Source organism: Periplaneta americana, chromosome 6 (assembly GCF_040183065.1).
Source record: "Periplaneta americana isolate PAMFEO1 chromosome 6, P.americana_PAMFEO1_priV1, whole genome shotgun sequence".
NCBI classification, from domain to species: domain Eukaryota; kingdom Metazoa; phylum Arthropoda; class Insecta; order Blattodea; family Blattidae; genus Periplaneta; species Periplaneta americana.
This window is the reverse complement of record NC_091122.1, coordinates 69,294,629-69,309,874: the sequence shown is the minus strand read 5'-3', so window position 1 is coordinate 69,309,874 and position 15,246 is coordinate 69,294,629. Positions and strand designations below refer to the sequence as shown.

Genomic DNA, 15,246 nt, shown 5'->3' with positions numbered 1-15,246 from the left:
AAAATATATGTGTTTTTATTAAAATGCATAATAAACACCTCAAAAATGTTTTGCATCACCTGTCAACCAGACCTTCAATAAAAGATAAAAAGAAGGAAAGTTAAGGAATGAAAATGTATTTATTTTTAACAGTTGTTGACAAAGAAATAACAGTTGCTGACAAAATTATAGCTATGGTGTGGATAGCCAAATGGAAATTGAGTATTGGCTGGAGTACTAAATCTCTATCCTAGCAACTTCAATAGAGTGTAGTGCTTCCTCTTGCATTGATAATGCTTGGACTCTTCGTGGCATACTGTCTACCACCACGTATATCAACTGTTGATCCATTCTGTCCCATTCTTCAACAGCAATTCTGCATTGGTCTTCGAGATTGCGTGAGGGGTCAGGGCGCGCAAGAATGGCTCTCTTTAGTTGATACCAGACATGCTCAATTGGATTCATGTCTGGAGAACATGCGGGCCATTCAAAGTTGGCAATTCCTTCACGATTATGGAAGTCATTGATAACAGCCGCACGATGGATTCTGGAATTATCGTCCATAAACATCAATCCTTTTCCGAAGTGCTGATTAAATGGTGCTACTATGGTTTGAAGAATGTTGTCCCTATACTGTGGAGCCCTCAGCATTCCTTGGATCGACACCAATTGTGTCCGCGACCCTACATAATGCCACCCCAAAACATCACTGACCCACTACCTTGATGCGTTTGATTGTAGGGGTGTCTGAGTCGTGCAGCATTACCTGATTCTCTCCACACACGTTGTCGATGATTATCTGGCGCAAGGCATATTCGGCATTCGTCCGTGAATAGAACTTTGTGCCAATTTTGTACAGTCCATTGGTGATGATTTCTTGCCCAGGTGTAAGGTTGTCCATGGTGCCTAGGTTTATGAGTTGGACTTCGCCATGGACGTCTGGAGTGCAGTCTGCTATCATATAATCGGTTTCATACAGTCTGATTGGATATGCGTCTCCCTGTCGCAGTTTGAAAGTCATTGTTAATCATGCCAGCAGTATTCTCAGCGTTTCTCGTGGCAATAATTCGCAGATATTGGTCATCATATTCTGTTGTTGCACGTAGACGACCAGTACGAGGCATGTCGTCGACATTACCTGGGTTTCGGAAGCGATTCCAGGTTCGTACCACATCACTCTGGTTCAATCCTAAGTGCCTCGCTACTTGCCTTGAAGACAGTCCTTTCTGACATAGAGAAACAATACTCACACGGTTGAAGTTCGTAATTGACCGCCTTGCAATTGTTCAACCTCTTTAGAATGAAATGAAACTGTTTTACCTTGAGTTATTTGCTGAGAGATGAGATTTCTTGCACATCTGTTTACATCTGTTTACTTTTTCAGTCGGTTTCTAGGGTAGACTTCTACTGTTTCTCAACATTGTTTACGTTTTTCAGACAGTTAAAAGGATAGCTTTCAAATGTTTTTATGGATATTTCTTGAAGTGGGACGTAAATACCACTTCTACAGGCGATGCAAAACTTTTTTTTGATATATTAGTAATACTAAAATATGTATGTGGGCTTAAATGAAGAATATCAAATTATTATACGTAAGGTCTATCCTGTTTGTTGACATTGATTCATAGTCCTATTGAAGAATTTTTCATTTACAAAAGTTACAGTAGAATTATTCGCAGTCTTCCGATTCTATACTACAGCACACCTGATGAGCCCATTCTTGGCATTGAGTACACTTATTTCATCATCCGTCTTCAGGTTTTGAATTCGAGAAAAGGTGGTTACAATAAATGCACGCCTCGTCATTGTCTTCATCCTCTGCTTCCTAACTACTGTCATTGTTGGTTGTCATAGCGAGAACATATTCAATTCAGAATTTAAAGTGAAATCCCACATATGCAATGCAAGTTTGATAAAACGGGATACTATCCTGTTTTGCCAAACCATAGGGTATCCTGTTTTGTCCGACTAGGAGTTGTAAAGAAAAACATGGCGTCACAACAAAACGGTAAAAGCTACAGCGGTTTTCTTTACAAACAATTAAAGACTAATAATGTTTTATTTATATAAGAGACTTACCTCTTCAACTCTGTAAATTTAATCCCAGAATATGCCAATTAAAATCAGTCGAAACAATTTAGTTAAGCAGCTGATTTTAAACTTTTCTCTACACAACAAAAATTAACGTGTTCGTTCTGGATGTGAGCACTGCATAATGTCTCCTTCTAGTCTAAGAACAAAGTCCTCGCATCATTCGGTAAGTTGCAGCACTTTCCAACGAAATAAGTCGGGTATCCCGTTTTATCATACCATCCTGTTTTATCCAACTCTGCCCTACTATGAAGGATGGATCATAATTTTAATACTCGTATAATGGATCAGCAGTATGTAGGCTACATAGAAATGACCTAACCCTATTTTATTAATAGTTATTTTAAAGTTAATTATTTGGAATTTTAATAGAATACCATATTATTTTCTTCTCAGCCTAGGGTTTTTGGCCCAGAAAAATCCAGAAAAGAAGTTTGTTTTATTATGACACTGGAAATAAAAGTTGCATTTATATGAGAAATATTAAAGACTTACTTATAATGAACAGTCAATAGCTTTGGTAAAAGAAACAACACAAACACAAGAATACAAAAAGTACATCACACTAACATACGAAAACAAAAACACACACAAAATAGCAACCTCATTCAAGAAATTAAATTACAACATCGCATACAGAACAAATAATACTCTACAAAAACATCTCAACACACAAACAAACAAATACAACCACACAGGCGTATACAAACTCAAATGCAACACCTGCAACAACTTCTACATAGGACAGACAGGCAGAACATTTCAAACACGTTACAAAGAACACATGACAGCCATAACAAAATTACAAAACACTTCCACATATGAAGAACACATCACAAATGCTAACTACACCTACAGAGACTCAACACAGACATGAAATTCTACACATCCAACCAAACGCCAGGAACTAAACACACTAGAAGAACACAAAATATACAGACACACAAAAACATATCCAAACGAAATTCTCAACACACACTCTTTGACTCCCCATTACACTACACAAACACATCCCCACAGGAAACACAAACAAAAGGCGCCAAGACCAGCAACAACCAGCTCTCAAGATGGCCGACAGCAGGCTGAAACATGTTAACAAGGTAATATAAAATTTGACACAAGAAAGACAAATAATACGTTTTCCGAAGTGATATAGTGTTAAAGGTTGTGTAATCAAGATGTAAAAAGTATTTACATGCTACAGAACCTTAAAGTGTTATACTGGTATGCATTATGTTACTTTTGTGCTTTTTCTTTGTTTTTAATGTTTATAAGATCACAAATCCATGTCTTATTAGTAAGTGTTCATCAATAGAAAACATACAGCGTAGTTCCACTAAGTAACATACATCGTTGTTCCACTGATATTCCTTATAAAACTACTTCAATTTTAAAACATTCAGTAGTAGACAGCTGATTAAGAGTTCATTTGTATTGTGAGGTTGTAATGTGCCTGTTACCTTGATATACGGATTAAATTATTGTTCATTTTTATGATAATATTGTTTTATGTCTCTACTGTAAAAACAGGAAAATGTCCTATACAGCATTGTTCGGGGGCTACTTCAAATGTTCATTCTTTTAAAACATATTCTCTGTTGTTAAAGGGATTCAGCAAGTCTAGACCCAAAGTTACTTTGTAATCACAATGGAAAAACATACAGGTGCAAAAATATGAAAAGAAAATTCCACCAAGTCTTCTAAAGCTGCAGTTCTTAAATTAAGCAAGACTGCATAACATATTAACATATTGCTCAACTGTTAAACCTCAACGCAGACGTTCAGTTAAATGTGGTTCTCGAAAGGGGTTCTCAACCAAGTATCACGTGAAATGTGTACAAGGTTCAAATGTGTCAGAAAAAATGTCTAGACATTCTGCATAGCCTATATGTGTGTATGTAAAAGACATCTTGAAACTGGGCTGGCACCGAAAGAGCTTAGAGGTGGAGACAGAGTCACAAAAGAACAGCAGTAAGAGAGAATTATCGGTCAGATCTGTGTGTGGGCAAGACCATTTTAAAACGTGGAAAAAAACTTAGAAATGCTTTCTGCAAGGAATCTGAATATAGGCATTCCAATAAAGGAAGAAAAATTTAAAGATGTAGTTAATTTATTAAAGAAACAGTTTGGTGAGAATCGGGAGGAGAATGAAAATCTTGTCTATTACAAAAATGTAATTTCTCAGAATACTACAGCAGATCGCAATGAATAGGATGTGTTTGGCAATAGTTTCATGGATGTTGAAGGAGAACAACTCAGAATTTGAAATGAAATATTGAAAAAAAAGCTACATATGTGAATATAGAGAGTTTTCATTTATCTTTTTATACTGTGAAAGTGTTAACATACAGGCTGTCCCATTTATCTTGTACAACTATTATAACTTTTTTGTTTGGATAGGTATTGGAATTTTTGTTTCTGAGAGTTGTGTTAGAACGAGGAGATAACATGAGTGTGGAGAGTTGGTGTATGTAACTACATTATGGTACAAGATACACGTGACGTCATCAATTTTTCAAAAAGTACTACATACTTTAATCATGTTACATTGATTACACACATTAAGAAGAGTTAAAAAATGTATCACAATGTCACCTTCCTAATCAATAACAACAAAACGAAACAAAAACGTACTTCCAATGTGATAATGTTATGTTTTGAGAATCACAGAAAATGTTCCAAATGGTGACCATTCACATTAATGCACATTCGAAGGCATTCCCCGAAAGGCCGTAGGACTGCCCGGCATGTTGCAGCATGTCGTCTGGTGTTGTCAGATGTCATTGTACACACTGTCCTTCACAGTTCCTCACAGGAGAAGTGAAGTGACGATAGATCCGGAGAACGTGCAGGCTACTGTACGTGGATTGTGGCGTCGACAATTGTTGTGGTGTGTTTACATGTTAAGACAGCAAACACACAACACATGATGTGTACGGACGTAAGTCGTCTTTTGTTTTGTGTAAGTCAATGCACAAGATGAATGGGGCACCACAACAAACGGCACATTCTGATGGCATTCATTTTGCACTTTGTTGTTGTTATTGATTGGGAAGGTAACATTGTGATACTTTTTGAACTCGTCTTAATGTGTGTAATCAATGTAACATGATTAAAGTATGTAGTTCTATTTGAAAAATTGATGACGTCACGTGTATCTTATACCATAATGTAGTTACATGCAGTAAATATCTACAGTCATGTTAGGCCCTCGTTCTAACATAACTCTCAAAAACAAAAATTTCAATACCTATCCAAGCAAAAAAGTTATAATAGGCGCACAAGATAAACGGGACATTCTGTATAAATTATAAGAAGTTATTCATTTATGTTATGAAGCAAAGATAGTGAATAGTAAATGAGAAAATTAAAGCTATTTTTTATAAAAGCGTATGTTGTAACAACCAAAACTTGTCTTATCCACAACAGTACCGTGCAAAACTCGCCTTATCCAAAATTAGATTGTGTTTCACTGCCATAATATTGGTGTCTGATTTTTCTTATGATGCATGTTAGATTTAGGAGCCTTGTAAGCAAATGATAGCATTAAAATACATTTCAAAATCTTTACGGTTTGTCTTGCAGAGGTTTTTCCTGTTTTCTGACAAATCACTCTACCTGGATAAGGCGAGTTTTGCATTTGATAGCCTCATGTGTTCAATCGGTGGTAGATGATTCATTCCTTAAATCTCAGTTGAAACTAAGAGAAAGAAAACCTATGGGAAGAAGATATACCAAGTATGACAAAAATTTCGCACTGGCATTGTATTGTGTTTCACTGAATGCATACCGATACTTGAAAATTTTCTGTCTGCTGACTATTCGCTCTTTACATAATTGACTGCAACAATTGGGTGTTGTATACACTACTCAGAAACTTAGTTAAATATAGTGATAACATTGAAATAGTGGTAACGCAATTCTAAATGAACTGAATATAATGTATGTAGGTCTATATATTATTTTAATGTACCGAAGTACATATGATATTTCCATGCAGATTTTCTGCATCTCCGTTCCATTACTCTTTCATCATATAATGTATGTAGTTTACTCAAGAAATTATGAGAAAACTAATCCAAATTTATTCTTAAGGTTTTTTTGAAGGTGGAATACAAATTCCAAGTTGCTCTTTCCCCATTTCTCCTTAAACTTGACTTGGCTAAGTTATACCGGTTTTCTTTTATGAATAACCTAAAGGCAATAAAAATCACGTCCCAGAAAACTTTAATTACTGGCACTGTCTCCACCACTCTGTTTCCTCAGTAGGAATTTCACTAAAAAGGGTATGTGAACAACGATAAGAAACTCTGAAATATTTCTCAAGACTGGTGAAAGAGATTGCAATATAACAGAAATAAAATGCATTATTTAATTTTATTAAATAAAATTTCAACATTGAAACAAACACAATATCAACATTACACAAAACTTCTACATGGCAGCAAAGTTTTTTCACTCCTAGACTCTTCATGCATCTACTCAGCTCACATGATCATGTTGCGACCATCATTGGATACAGTCACACACACAGTTCGCCTTTCCTGCATCTTGATTCGCTTCATGTTCAGCAAATATTTTTCAAAGGGGTTCAACCTTCTTTTTATGGGCTGAAACAAAACAATAAGTGGCAAGCAAAATTAGCTTCATATACTCGACTGACGTTATCATTAAACCTTTACAATAATGGGAATCATCTTATTAGTTAATAGCGTTTAAGAAGGGCACGTCAACTACTATGGCCATTTGTGCTCTTATCTTATTAAAGTGCAAAGTATCTAAAGCTGTTCTAAAGCTGTGAGCAATATCACAGCTTGGGCTAGTACCGTAGAGGAAGGTTTAGGCTACTGCTATGCTTTACAACACATACTGAAATATTAACTTATTTAAAAAAATATATTCACAGTTGAGTTATATATATATATATATATATATGTAGCAGCTCGTAGTTAAAGGCTCTTAGGTGGAGCCACTCCTATAAAGATCTCCTACAAAAATCCTGTCATTTCTTTGTGTTTAATAGTAGAATAAAGATTTTCAATAGAGAAGAAACATCGAAATTTTACTCGTTCGTTAATAATGATCAGACATCGGATTTTTAGGCACTAAAAATTGCAGTTTTAGTCGCCTAAAATAAGCTCAAAATTTGTAAAATTAGGCTCTATTTTAATGAAAATAGGCATTTTAGGCACATCAAGGTATCATACTTATTTCTTTCACTGAAATTTTTAGTTATACACTAAAATACGCACAAAAAAGTATGTTTAAACATTAAAAAAGAATACTATATTATATTTATAAACAGAGCTGCACAAATTTAATATATTGAAACTAATGAAATAATGATTATTGATATCAAGATTACTCATTTTAAGTTATTGAAATTCAGTTCCATGCTCAGACTTTATTATAATTATCTGCACAGTACACCACCAGAATTTTTTCTAAATTCTCCTCAGTTAACCTTTGCCTTTTGTCACTGAGAATCATTTTGAAAGCAGAAAAACTTCTTTCAACCGAAACTGATGTGAGAGGCGCAAATTTTAAATTAGGTACAATAGAAACATCAATACTTACTGGAACATTTACACTTTCCCCCGATATCACTCTTGATAGTTTTTCCAACAATGAAAATCCTACATTCCTATTTAATATGTTGTCCCACTTATTTTTAACTTTTTTCCCAGTTTCGCCCAAAGCAGAATGTATGTTCACTTGAGCTTCCTTTATTATTGCTATTTGGCTACAAAGAGATTGTTTTTCACGTTCTAATTGTTCAATGCTTGCAGGTATGAAAGAAAAGTTTGATGTTATGTAGGCAATATCGTTTTTCACTCGTGAGTCATTCAGACAATCTTTCACTGCTTTCACACATGCTGCACTATCAGTTTCAGGTAATTTATCAATAACTCTGACGACTTCTTTAAAATACCTAGAATAATACACCACTGACTGAATCCAGGTTCCCCATCGTGTAACAACCGGCTGAGGTGGGAGTAGGATATCTGGAAAGTTCTCTCTGAATATTGAAATCCTGGATGGGGCTTTACAAAAACATTTTTTTGTGTTAGAAATAAACGAATTGACAAGAGGAAATTCATTCCGGATTGTTTCAGAAACCCTGTGAAGGCCATGTGCTAGACAGGTTACATGCGTGAGGTTAGGATAAAATGTTTTAAGAAGTGGAGCTGCAGCAACCATGTATGAGGCAGCATCAGTACGAGACAACAGAACTTTAGAATCGTCTATATTACCTGAGTATAAAGACTGTAGGCCTTTATTTACAAAATAAGCAATGGCTTGGCTATTCACTTTCGAAAGTTCCTTAACACATACGAGGTGTGGAATCGAAGGTCCATCAGGACTAAGTTTTCCTACTACCATATTTGCTATATACCTATTCATAGGATCTGAGGTTTCATCCACAGAGACCCATATGTAAGAATCACCTATATCCTCCCGAATAGAAGCTAAAGTTTCATTGTATATTCTGTCTAAGTAATTTTTTCTTAGGGTCGACTCAGATGGGATATTTTGTTTGCAGTATTTTTGTAAAAACTGTCTTAAAACCGGATTTTCAATTGCATTCCAGGGAATGTTAGCAGCAACAAACGCTCTGGTTAAATCAGCATAGAAATTGCTGCTGAGATTGGATGAAGTAGGCTGTGTTAGTGAAGTTTGTTGCAGTTGATTTTTCTGCTGAGCTTTAGCCTTATGAGCCGCTCCTTGCACATGCTGCTTTAGGTGGCACTTCTTTTCTTGCGAAATCTAAAAATGTAAAGTAAACTGAATTAAAATAAAATCCTAATTGTTGTATTGCCGTATTTCTATCACAAAGTTAGTGGGTTCCAACAATCAAAATTTTAATGACCTGCAAATACTTTAACTATCGGAATTTGAAAGGTTAAAGTGTAGTGGTCTTAAAAAGAATTATACCTCAGGATAGCTCAGTCAATGTATAAATATTATAGGCCTACTCATTAAAATTAATAGAATTTATATATTTCAACTATTGTTACATACCTGTTTGCTACAAATCTTGCAGAATATCATTTTTCCATCATAAGTGAATTCTGAATATTCTGTTAGCCATTGCCAGATCAATGTAGATTTTGCACTTATATTTTTCGGCATTATCGCGTTAAACTTCACAGGAAAACGTCCTACTGCTCAAAACTTCTCAACATAAATAAGGTGAGGGAAAGAGCAACTGTTAACGAGCATTCAAATGAACCGTTGTTATTGAGATTCAATTGGACAAAAATACAAAGTTCCACTTATTGATGCATTTCCTGGTAGTGTTAACACTAGGAGGGCCATTCTTTTAAATATTTTGTAACTGTTTACCCTACTAATTCGCAGTTTTACGACTTTTCATAGATATTTCAAAAACACTCTTTCTGCAAAAATTGTGATTTTATGACACTCTGAAGGGCAGTACAGCTAATCGGTTTCAGACCGAAAACAGTCATTTTTATAGTATAGTATATCTCTGAATCGGTAGTAGCACATGTTGTGATTGTTGCCTGCTTCAAAACTAAGGTTGGTTCTTTGTCGGCATTTATGCCTCCAAACATGTTAAATTCGGTGAAATCTATTGCGAGTGTCGTGAGATTCAAAACATTTTGTTTCCTTTATCAATGGTTTCATGGCCGGTGTGAAGCAAACTTTCCACTTTTTAAATGCCTTAAATTTCGCAGTGAATGCATGTATAAATTATAAAAAGTAAGAGTAAAATGCGAAACTTTACAGTGAGTTAGGCATTTTTAGGCGAATATTAACAAATTAGGCTCTAATAACCGTTTTAGGGCATTTTAGGGCACTATAAAACTCTTTGAATACCTTTCAATTTCCATGAAACACAAATATTAATAATTATTTTTACTTTTCTCCTAAAGAAACAAAATAGGCATTTGCCCTAGAATCCGATGTCTGAATCAATATATTTGGAACTGTTGGTACCGATAGATGTTTTTGAGATAGGTTATAAGCCTAGTAATAACAAAGGCTCAACCTTTTACTGTCTCTTCCGCACAATAGAAACAGGATGGGGGGGGGGGGGAGGTTTTCTAGTGGAGTCTGGCTAATAAGGGTACAGCTAAAGCATAGAGATCTTATGCCTTGAGTCGTTGCCAACATTTTCCAGCTCTGAGTTTTAAAAAACTCTCTTGGAGAAGAGAAAAGAAACAATGTCTGACACTCCATTCTTGAGGTTACGTGTCTGGTCTCTCATTCATTTTACGGTAGGTCATAGGCCTAATTGGCATTTTAGGACAACATTGTGATGATAAGATGAAGAAGTCGTTTAGTTATTCGTTGACACAATTGGTACTGTATCTCTAGTATCCCACAAAGTGAATGTTTTTCAAACCTCCGTCAGGGAAGGGAAAACAACGGAAATTAGTTTTGGATTGTCCTTCGTAATATGAGTAGGCCTATCGGTATTGTATGCAGTTATGAACTTGTGATTGTGAGAACCTTTTGCGAGTGTTTATTTGAGAACAATGAATTGCGTGTGTGATATATCAAAGAGAGAAGGGCCGATTTCGTCTACCAGCAAATGAATTAAGGTAAGTCAAGTCAATAATAATAATAATAATAATAATAATAATAATAATAATAATAATAATAATAACTTATTGTTAAAAATAATAATAATAACTTATTGTTAAAAATTCCCAGTTACGGAAATACATGAATAAACAAATATAAATAAATAAACAAATATAAATAAATAAACAAATACTCATGCTCGAGACCTTGAAAATTTGCCATTTCAGCCTAGAGCCTTGCTCAATTTTAAAACCACGAGCCGCGACTGATATATATCACAAAATGGGTTATGGAATATATCTGGATTATTATCATCATCATCATCATCCTTCACGAATTAGGCCTCTGTAGACCTGTTTCGGCACCATCTAGCAGTCTTCTAAAAGGTCTTCCTGGTCGACGATGTCCTCTAGGTTTATACTGCATCTTAATTTTTGGGATTCTTGAATTTTCCATTCTTCTTACATGATCTAGCCAATTGAATTTGTATCTGCTGATTTTGTCTTCTACTGACTCTACTTCTAATTGTTCTAAAATTTCTTCATTCCTTTTTCGGTCTAAAAGAGTATATCCTGTTGTCCTCCTGAAAAATTTCATTTCCGTTGCTTTGATTCTGTTCATATCTTTTTTCTTTAATGTCCAAATCTCGCTTCCGTATAAAAGGGAGTGTAATGCTAGTGTATTATATATTTTTATTCTTGTAGATTTTTATACTAATTTAACTTTTAATGTATTGTTTATTATTCCTAGAATTTGTGTAAATTTGGTAATTTTCTTGTTCACATCTTTCTCATTTTGATAAGATATTTCACAACCCAGATAATTGAAATTTTGCACTTGTTCGAGGCATTGGTTATTGTGTATTATATTACTTCTGACTGGGTCTTGTCCTAAAAATGCCATTACTTTTGATTTTTGTGCTGAAATTTCCATCCCAAAATCTTTTAATATTTTATTTAATGTGTATAATCCTCTTTGTAAATTATCCTCTGAATTGGAAATTATGACTTGATCATCGGCATTGGATTATTATTATTATTATTATTATTATTATTATTATTATTATTATCATTATGCATCTGTTGCATGGAACTCCATTACTTCCACTGACTCGGCTAAATTGGAGAATATTAAAAAAAAATTATTTCCTTGTGTTCTCATAGATTTTTACCTAATTCCAATTATAAATATGAGATTAATTGAAAATACAGTATTTTAACTGCTGTAGTTTATTTACTAGACGTCAGGATCTTGATTATTTATTTTTTGTAAAGTCATAAAGGGTGATATTGATTGTGAATCATTCATAAGCAATATCAGTCTTCGTATTCCTGCTAAGGGTTTAAGATTTCATAAAATTTTTTATAATAGGAATTCTAAATCTCTCTCTCCGGTCTGCAGATGTATAAAATATGCTAATTTGCATGGATTGAACTTGGATCCATTTAATGTGTAGTACCGGTACCGGTATATACTTTTTGAGTTTTATGTCAGTTGTTATTAATTTATGCCATTTGTTTAGATTTGTACCATAATATTCTCGTCATCTTGCATATCTTTGTAATACTATTTATATGATTCCATTCTTCATTTATATGATTCCATTAATTCGTTTGTAATTATCATTTTATTTAATCGCCATTATTTTAATGATCCATTGTACTTTTATTGTAATTTATATCATTGCTATTGTTTTTGTAATATGTCTTTGTGCTGAACTGTAATTGACCACTGGCTGTTGTACAGCACATTAAATATAAGTAAATAAATAAAATAAATTATTATTATTATTATTATTATTATTATTATTATTGTTGTCATCATCAGGTTTCACAATATCCTAGGCACCTTCCTGTACCCATTTTCAAGATTTTATAGCCTTTTTCCATTCTTCTCTATTCTCCCATGCACCATCTTCCAATCCCCTTTCTCATATCGTTCTAATTATTCCTTGTGCCCATGTCAATTTTGGTCTTCCCCTCTTCCTTCTGCCCCTTTGGAATCCATTCATACATTTTCTTTGGCAATCTATCTTCTGTCATCCTCTTCACATGACCAAACCACCTTAACTGTTTTGTTTTTATATAGTCTACAAGAGATTCTTGCACTTTCACTTTTTCTCTTATAACATTATTCCTAACTTTGTCCTTCCTTGATACTCTTGAAGTTCTGCGGAAATTCATCTGGCTGTAAAATGTAGTTTTGTTACTGTCCGCGACTTCAAATTCCATGTTTCTGATTCGTATGATATGAATGAAATGAAATGCGCACAATGTGCATAGGATTTGAAGTTTAGTCTTTGCAGAAATTTGTGAGCGAGGTTTTCCTTTCTCGGCAGTGAGTTGTATGATATGATATTGTGCTTTTAACAATTGTTTTTGTTGTGATACCAATATCCAAAATGAATACTATTTAATTTTTAAATTGTTGATCTCATTTTGTTAATGCTTCCATTTATATTATCTTCGTGATTTCCATTTTTAGTTATTGTGACTCCTAAATATGTGTATTCATCACAATGTTTCCTTTAACATTTTCCAAAATTAAATCCTTTGATTCTGCACCTATTGCCATGCAATGTGTTTTCTTAAGATTTATATTCAGATCCCATTTCCCATATTCCTCTATAAGTTTTCTTGTCATATAATCCATGTCTGCACATTCTTCTGCAATTACCAATTGACTATCAATTATATTGTCATCTGTTGGTAATAAACCCACTTCCGAACATATGTTTTTCCAAATTGCTAAAGCATTTTGAATATGTGTATATGTTGGTTATCATTATCATTATCATTATCATCATCATCATCATCATCATCATCATCATCATCATCATCATCATCATTATTATTATTATTATTATTATTATTATTATTATTATTATTGTTGTTGTTATTATTATTACTATTGCAAGGAAATCCTCACTATACACTTTACTTGTTCTTTATTGCTGAAACTGTGCAAGTAAGACATCAATATAAGTACTGCATCTATTACTTGAAGCGAAACATATTATTAAAAAATGGGATCAAAATTGGCGAGAACCGAAACTGAAAAGGAAAGTACAACAAGAAACCATTTTTTTCCAACATTTCAAGACAGATTACCTTCTTACAGCCATTTTCACCAACACGATAATTTTTTATCCATGTTTTTGTACTGAAAAACTACAATAACGCTTATTTTTCATTCCATCAACATAATGTCTTGGTTTCGTGACATTATCTCAGTTTATATTTTATCTGTGGAAGACTGACCAGTAAAACAGGATTATCCACGAAAACTTGCATAAAAGAAAACGAGTTATACGTGACTGGAACCTGATAATAATGAAGTGAAATGACAGTATTGATGAATTTGAACAATAATGTACAGAATAAAATACTCTAGATCAGGGATGTCAAAGCGCCTGTATTACGTGCTCATACTACAAGCAATACAAATCCAATAAGGTTAATTTCTTAGAAAGATAAAGTACAATCATCGCTCTTAAGGAAATGTTGTGTGGATTCTTGAGAGCACGCTGTGCAGGTGCTTTGACATTCCTGCCCTAGATGGATACAAGAAGGTGCTATGCGTTACAAGCTATCTAAAGTTTCAGCTTTGTCAGCCCTGTCCATAATAGATCATGAGCTGGAGTTTCCAACCAACAAACAAGTAAATAAATACTGTTACCTTTTTATGTAAAAATGGCTTAAGTATGATACAGAGATGTAACTAACAGTTGAGATTTTATTAAAGCAATTTTTAAATTTGAGTGTAACTCCATGACTATATTGTTTTCAATCACATTTATGTGCTTTTGTACGAGTTCCAATAATAGATCTCTCTCTTTGTATGTCATGTTAGATCTTCTCTTCTTCTTTTTTCATCATTGTGCATTGTTCTTTACAGCAGCAAAACTATCTTTATAATCAATTACACTGTCGAGAAACTCATATTCATTTGTTTTTTACTGTATGGTATGGTGCTAGTCAGTTTTTCTTTCAAGATGGTCTCCTTTCGAGCAGTATCAAACAGATGGTGATGGTTCCAAGTTGAGAATTTTAAGTATCAAAGTGAATTGAAACAAAATTTACATTTTAGAAAACTAAGATAATAAAAGATGTGGTGACCACAGAGTTGAGTGTTACCTAAGACCATGTTATTAACAGAGATTTAGCAAACTGAGATAATAAATTAATTTACCAGCATTGGTGAAAATGACCCTTAGCTGTAAATATTGTAAATAGTGTACGGTATTTGCTAAACTGTAATGCAGTAACTGAATAATGTATACACCTTAAATTGTTAAACATGCATATAGGCTCTGCATATTTCGGATATCAGGGATTGTGGGTTTGTGTCTCACCATAGGTACCAAGATAAGGTGTAATTCAAACGAGAGAAAGAATGATGCAAATCAACTTTTAATTTCCATTAGACAACAACATATTTCCGTTAAATCTGTGGCTTCAAGACAAAATGTGATATGTCATTTATTGCAGTTTTCAGGACCTATGCTTTTCAAGGGCGGCTATTCAGTTGAAGTAGGTGAAGTACCACTTCATCTATTTACGTGTAAAACACAATATTATCTCGTATTAATAATTAATTCTATTTATTACCGGTACCGTATTT

The 15,246-nt window shown here is 33.9% G+C and overlaps 1 pseudogene; it reads right to left on the bottom strand.

Annotated features, from left to right (window-relative positions):
• Nucleotides 1-685: 685 nt before the first annotated feature.
• Nucleotides 686-15,246, bottom strand: part of LOC138702252 (protein IWS1 homolog) — a 30,994-nt pseudogene continuing 16,433 nt past the window's right edge.